The 6,770-nt window shown below is 35.5% G+C and overlaps 1 protein-coding gene across 2 annotated transcripts in view; it reads right to left on the bottom strand.

Annotated features, from left to right (window-relative positions):
• LOC115219302 (zinc finger protein 239-like) overlaps nucleotides 1–6,390 on the bottom strand; it is an 8,467-nt gene extending 2,077 nt beyond the window's left edge. Inside the window, exons 1-2 of one of the 2 annotated variants that reach the window (XM_036508800.1) lie at nucleotides 6,240–6,390; nucleotides 1–148 (exon numbers count right to left, since the gene is read on the bottom strand). The exon at nucleotides 1–148 is cut by the window's left edge and continues 2,077 nt beyond it. The gene's annotated coding sequence lies outside the window, so the exon portion shown is untranslated. Of the gene's footprint in view, nucleotides 149–5,420; nucleotides 5,441–6,239 lie in introns of those variants that run through there. The other variant, XM_036508801.1, reaches the window with a different exon arrangement.
• Nucleotides 6,391–6,770: the final 380 nt, after the last annotated feature.

Below are 6,770 nucleotides of genomic sequence, written 5' to 3'. Positions count from 1 at the left end.
ATATTTGGTTAAAATTCAAAACAGAAACGCATCTTTTTAAAGTATATATGTATATATAAGCATTAGATTTTCTACATCAATGGAAATCTTGAATTGTTGCAGGAAATAATGAATTATTCACGAAGATGTAAGAATTGTATGGTGGACTCTGAAATACAAGAATGATTTAACAAAAATTAGTTAATAATAAAAATAATGATAATAATAATAATAAAATGCAGCATACGTTATCCTACCAGCACAAAGGTGCAACAAATGATGCAACAGAAAGTTACAATCAGATATTGAAAAATAATAGTGGTGATTACCATGGTGACGAATGTTACCTTACTTTAGTTTATGAGAGACAGGAGTTTCAAAAGGAACTCTGATTGTAACAGTGAAAATGAAGCTGGACCTTTAAGGGAAGGCCTCTCACTAGGCAGTGGTTCAGTAAAGATGCTGACTGACCACAGCTGTTATCTGAATACAGCATCAGCAGATAATAGAGTAAGGAGAACAAAGTGGACCAGCGAAAAAAAAACAGGATAGTGATGCAGTGCTACTTAGAAAGTGAACCTAAAAGAAGGTGCTATAGAAAATGGATGTTAATACTTTGGGTAGAGAAGGGTATGTTTAAAGTGACTGAGGAGAGATTTGTAGACTAAGCTAATGCTATTAGGAGAAGAAAGTGGATGACAGAATTGGAGGTAGAATAGATCACAAGAAAACTGGAAAAGAAAGACCAGGTAGTAGGAAAGACAAACAACAACGTAAGAGATACACCTCAAGCCAAAAAAGAACCTAAAGAAAAAAAATAATAATAGTGCTACCAATAAGGAAGGGACAACTGGCACCAACGACTTAAGTGATTTAAGTGAGGAAAATCAGAAGATTTTAGATGAGTTGCAGGAAGTAATGAGTAAAGAAGAAAGAAAAAGATTGCCAGCATTAAAAGGCACCGACAGAAGGAAGCTGCTAGATATGACTAGGAAATTGGATTCAGTTATCAGTAGGATATATATTAAAATATAGGAGATGCTAACTTACTGATCTGTGCAGGAGGGGCAGTTGCCACTAGAAGATTAGATATATCACAAGGAAAGATTAAAAAAGAGCAAATGGGGGGAAAAGAGACTACAAAATAAAGTGAAGACTTTAACACAAGATCTGAGTAGAATAGAAGCCTGGAAACTGAACAAGTTAGGAAACACAAGATGCAAATCTTCCCTTAAGAAAAGATACTCAGTCAAAAAGAAAGGATTTCAGCTGGGGGTACATTGCATAACAGGCACTCAACTGTGATGAAACTGGCTTTTTTGGGAATAAAATGCTGAGAAGAACCTACATAACTGCAGAGGAGAACAAAATGTGAGGCCATAAGCCTATGAAGGATAGGCTAACTCTCGCCCTTTGTACCAATGCAAGTGGAGACTTGAACATTAAGCTGCTCCTTGTCTGCCATTCTGAAAACCCACAATTGTTCAAGTCACACAAAATCCTGAAGTTGAAGCTGTAGGTCATGTGGAGGGCAAACGTTAAAGCCCAGGTCACCAGGCAATTCTTCTCCAAGTGGGTCAACCTTGTCTTCAGACCAACAGAGAAAAAGTATCTTCTGGAGAACAATCTTCCCCTTAAGACCTTCCTCATCAAATATGCTCCTGCTCATTTATCCTCCTAACCTCAAAGATGATATCCTAGATGAATTTAAATTCATAAAAGTTATGTATCTTTCATGCAACATCACCCTTATCTTGGAGACCATGGGCCAACAGGTGATTTCTAATTTTAAAAAATTGTACACCAAACACTTGTTTTGTCAGTGCTTCGAAGTCACCAAAAATACACATCTAATCCCTTTGTGAGTTTTGAAAGGAGCACAACAACATTATAAACTGTCTGAAAATCATTGATATGGCCTGGCAGTGTAGTGGAGGACAGTGTAGCAAGTGAGATAAAGGCAGTGCTGGCAAAGTGGCAGTATGTTTCTGAATTTGTAGAGAAATATCATCCTGAAAAAATATCTCCTTCCAAACAGTTACCCTTCATCTCCCTGCTCCATCATCTTCCTCATCACAAATTGTCCTATCTTTAAGGTAATTCAGTTAATAAAACCAGCATTTTTTTTATGTAATTGTCATTTTACTTGTAACTACACCTTTTCTGTTTTAAAACTCATAAAAAATTATTTTTGGGGGCTGGAATGGATTAATTATATTTTAGTTAATTTCAATGGGGAAAACTGATTTGTAAAATGAGCTAGGTCATGGAATGAATTAAACTCATATTGCGAGGTATCACTGTATATGTATATATATATATATATATATAATATATATATATATATATATATATATTATATATATATATATATGTATGTATGTGTATATATATATATATATATATATAAAATACAAAATGGGACAAGAACGCAAAACATCCGGACAACTAGGTGATACAAAAAGGAACAACCAAAACATCCAGATAGACAATACAAAGAAAACAAGGACGGGCCATTCAAAGTTTTCTATCTTCAGTCAAGAACCAGATTATCCTCGCAATTTTGGCTGATTATTCTTGAGATTGCTCCAATTTGGCCAGCCCCAAGGAAAAACTAAGCTAAGAGCATTAGATTCCTTGGAAGAAAGCAGTGAATGTATACAAAAAAAAAGGATGGAAAAAACAGACAATTTTACACAAATATAAATATAATAAAAATGATAACAGGACAAAACAACAGGTGTCTTTCAACTAAGGACGAATTGAATTAAGCTGGCATGCGTGGAAATGAAGCCTTACGGCAAAGATACAAAAATTTCACAAACACAGGGAAGAATATCGATGTTGCACGGACCACGGTCAGACCAAGAAAGAGAGAGCAGGCTGGCCGATTGGTCACGTGGGAAAAGAAGAGAGAGACGTAGAAGCAGAGGGACAGAAGAATTAAGGAGGGGGTGAGGAAAAATATATATGTATATATATATATATATATATATATATATATATATATATATATATATATATATTTTTTACATGCTACGATGAATTCTACGGTTGGCTATCGAGCTTGTAATGTTATGTTTTTCTCTTATATTTCTTGAGTTTGTTGCACTGATGAACATGAAATGCATATTCTGCATTAAATGCGAAATCACATGTGATATGTAACTGAATTCTTTTTTAAAGTGATGTGTTTTGAAGTTTTGCATTCGGTAAAATTTTGTTTATTTTTAGTAGTTTTGACCGCATTGGTCCCTCTTAGCGTGTTGGTATCTACGAATAGTAGTACCCTCAATATAATATATATATATATACACAAGCCCCTAGCCCATCAGGAATTGCCACAGAAATGCTTAAAACATCTGGTAGTGTCAGCTATAGTGTAGTCACCTGTATAGTCAATCAGGTGATACATGAAGGAGTCAACTGTTACAGAGGTAAAGGTGATGCATTAAATATGAATAATTACAGAGGAATCAAGTTGTTGGATCAGGTAATGAAAGTCATGGAGAGGATCATAGCCCAACTAATTAGGGAGAGAGTTAGTTTAGAGAAGATGTAAGAGAAATACCTAGTCAAAGATAAAGCTCTGTACCTGGCCTTCGTTGATATGGAAAAAGCCTATGACAGGGTCCCCTGATCCCTTATCTGGTGACCAATGCAGAAACTAGGGATAGATGAGTGGTTAGTGAGAGCTGTACAAGCCATGTACAGGGAAGCTGTCAGTAAGGTGAGGGTTGGCAACGAGTATAGTGAAGAATTCTGAGTAGGGGTAGGGGTCCACCAAGGATCAGTCCTCAGCCCCCTATTATTCATCACAGTCCTTCAGGCAATAACAGAGGAATTCAAGACAGGATGCCCCTGGGAGCTCCTCTATGCTGATGATCTTGCTCTAATAGCTGAGTGAACATCAGAACTAAAGGAGAAGTTTCAAGTGTGGAAGCAAGGTCTAGAATTTAAGGGCCTTAGAGTCAATCTAGCAAAAACCAAAGTTTTAATAAGTAGGAATGCAGACAAATGACAAATCCCTTCAGGTAACTGGCCCTATTGATCTGTAGAAAAGGTGTAGGTAGGAACTCCTTAAGGTGTAGGCTATGAACATATAACAGGTGCAGCAATATCAAAGGAAGGCTAACAGGGAAGATAGTTTTTGTGTGTGGAAAATGCTTAGGGGCAATAAACATAGAAAATGTGCAGAAAACAGCTTCTGTTACATGCCAGCGGGAAAAGCTAGAAGTAGTTCTAGCTTTATCTTTGACAAGGTATTTCTCTTATGGTTGATAGCTTCCATTACCTAGGTGACCAAGTCAGTAGTTGGGTGGATGCCTGGGCAAAGTTTACATGCTTGTGCTTAGTAACTCAGAGAAGAAAGATGTGTGAAGATGCCATTATGAAATGTTATTAAATGTGGAGAATGATTGCAAGATAGAGAGTCTTTCAAATATTGAACCAATTGAGAGACCAGCAATCAGAGTTGATAGCAGTATAATAGATAAGGCAATTAAGAAAATGAAGACTAGGAAAGCTCCTGGACCATCAGGTATCAGTGCTGAGATGATTAAAATATCAGGCAGTATGGGATACAGCCTCATCACTCACAAGGTAATTGTTGTGGGATTTTTGTCTGTGTTTGAAAAGAAGATCTGTGCAAACATTTGCTAGGTAGTGTAGTGTAGAGGTACAAAATATTTACCGATAGAAATAAAATCTTGTACTGATTATACCTGTATTTTAATTAATTCAAATTAATGTACCTCATCTGGGATAATTTTAGTAACAAATCAAACAAGTAAGATGCATTAAGAATTTCAATTTTAGTGTTTATCCATATTATTGCTTCTACACTTGTTAATTAAATTTACCTGCCCATAAAAGTCAAATTTACTCAGCAATATCAGCTAAAATTACATAACTATATACCAGTGGTATATAAAGCTCCCACTGACAAAATTTCAAATCTGTATGAAAAAAATTTATGTTACAAGCAACTATTGTGGACACTCCTCTTGAACCTGAATAATTCAAAATAATGTGAACAAATAAGCATTACATTTGACAGGTTAATATGAACACTAAAGATGTTTTTAGGTGTTTTTTTTATTACACGCACATAACATGGCCTCACTTGGTTGGGACTACATGTGTGTAACTTAACATCATCATTCCATAAAATTTGTTTATGGGGAGAAAAATATTGAAAAATATCAATAGATGATGTGTGAGTGAGAAAGAAACGAGGAGGGAGGCTCTGGGATGTGCTAGAAACAGCAGTCAGATCTCCTTTAAATCACATATTTTCCTCTGAAATTATTAATAATTTTTTAAAACCGAAAATATTTCTCTCACAGGTTTTAAGTGCGTAGTGAAAAAAAAAGGCTAAACTGGGGTGGTGAGGGAGTGAAAAAAAATGAATTATCAGAATTCTTTTCATGAAAAGATACCTCCCATCATTCTGAAGAATTATGTGGGCCGTCTGATCCGACCCCCCCCCCCGCCAACATTTTTGCCTACAAATTTCTTTGTAATCGTAATCTACACCGTTTGAAAGACATTTGTATAAAATTTCATTAAAAAATACCAATTTTCCAAACAGTTATGAGGAGGAAAACGTCGGGTCCTGTGAATTTTCCGAAACTCCTCTCACCAACCCCTTTGAAAATTGTTTTTTTTTTCCCAACAAATCGTTACATACACAGAATATAAGAAATCATTTGGTGAAAGTTTCGTTAAAAAGTATCCAATATTCTGGAAGTTATGAGGCAACAAAGTCGATGGGGTATTAAACTGTAGTTATGCCCTTTTCAATAAAAGTTAACGTTAACTTCAGTTACATTTTCAAAGAATTAAAGGATTAACGAAGTTAACTTTTCGATTAATGGTACCCACCTTTGTATATATAACCGACTTGTGAATAAATATATAAAAAAATACTGTGGGTGTATGTGCGTGCGTGTGTATAATCATGAACAGCCATAGCTGTTGAAAGGCTACAAGGACGGTGGTGGCTAAGTAAATATGAATGAAACTATGATCACTAACGATCGTCGTTACCTATATATATATATAAAAGAACGTGTGCATACATATATACATGGTTGCATGCAATCATTAATTAATAAACAATATTGAGTGACAATTTCTGGTTTGTGTAGCTCGGAAATGAAGTGTCATAACCCGAGATACGCCGCTTAAGAAAGATCTTTATCAAGGTTCTGGAAAGGGAGTAGAGTAAATTTAGTTTTGCAATAACCAAAACCTACCTTTTCAAATTTAGGAGCAACAACATCTTATACATACACATACACACATAAGATATTACAGGCACTATACTTATATCTCATATGTATGTATTGATGAGTCTACATATTTACAGCTGATATAAATTGCTTTGTGATTCATTGGTTACGTCTACCATGAAACAAGGGAAGTCACTCCTACCATTTGATCCCTATTTTGGCGTCTTTACTGCATCATAGCCAGTGGAGTTAGGGAGGACGTCTACAGCGATGCAAGCGATCTTAGCTATTATAACGATTGTTAAATAATAAATACTGTCAGGGATCTTTTCCTTTTGAAAAGGAAAATATCCACTGTCAGTGACAATTATTCTCCTTTATATTTTCGCTCGTACATCTAGAAAACATTTTAGGGATATCAAATCGTGCTTGTAAGGATGAAATAATAAGTTACCTTAGCGGGAATTGAGAGCTCAGAACTGTAGGGAGTATCACTAAATACCACAAGATATGTTCCTAGCCTTCTAATGATTCATGTCTGCATATCCATACCAA

This window comes from Octopus sinensis, linkage group LG14 (assembly GCF_006345805.1).
Source record: "Octopus sinensis linkage group LG14, ASM634580v1, whole genome shotgun sequence".
Taxonomy (NCBI): Eukaryota; Metazoa; Mollusca; class Cephalopoda; order Octopoda; family Octopodidae; genus Octopus; species Octopus sinensis.
This window is presented reverse-complemented; position numbering and strand designations above follow the sequence as displayed.